Genomic DNA, 394 nt, shown 5'->3' on the forward strand with positions numbered 1-394 from the left:
GTCTTGGATACGTTTTTTAAATAAAAATAAACATAAAAAATTTGTAAAATTGATTATAACAAAGTTTAAGCTTGTAAATGTTTCGCTTTTACAAACGTTCAAACCCCGTTAAGGAATTTCAAGTAAAATTAAAGCGTACGCTAAAATTTGGGGAAAATTGATGCAAACAGCGACAAAAACCCATTCAAAACCCCAGATGTAAAAAAGAACTTAAAAAAACTCTTTCAAAATTTCCTGCAAATCACTTTTCCTTGCCATTTGGAATCAACTTCACTCCCTCTAAAAGAACATAAGAAATTTAAACCTTCTTTTGGTTCTGCTAGGGATGACTTCTAAAAAAAAGGAAAAAAAAGCTTTTAAGCTTAGCTCATCAGGGAAAATAACAACGACTTTG

General features: G+C 30.5%; 1 protein-coding gene across 1 annotated transcript in view; it reads left to right on the forward strand.

Annotated features, from left to right (window-relative positions):
- LOC119587727 (carbonic anhydrase-related protein 10-like) overlaps positions 1-394 on the forward strand; it is a gene marked incomplete in the record, with an annotated part of 109,413 nt that overhangs the window by 56,749 nt on the left and 52,270 nt on the right.

This window comes from Penaeus monodon, chromosome 23, assembly GCF_015228065.2.
Source record: "Penaeus monodon isolate SGIC_2016 chromosome 23, NSTDA_Pmon_1, whole genome shotgun sequence".
NCBI lineage: Eukaryota > Metazoa > Arthropoda > Malacostraca > Decapoda > Penaeidae > Penaeus > Penaeus monodon.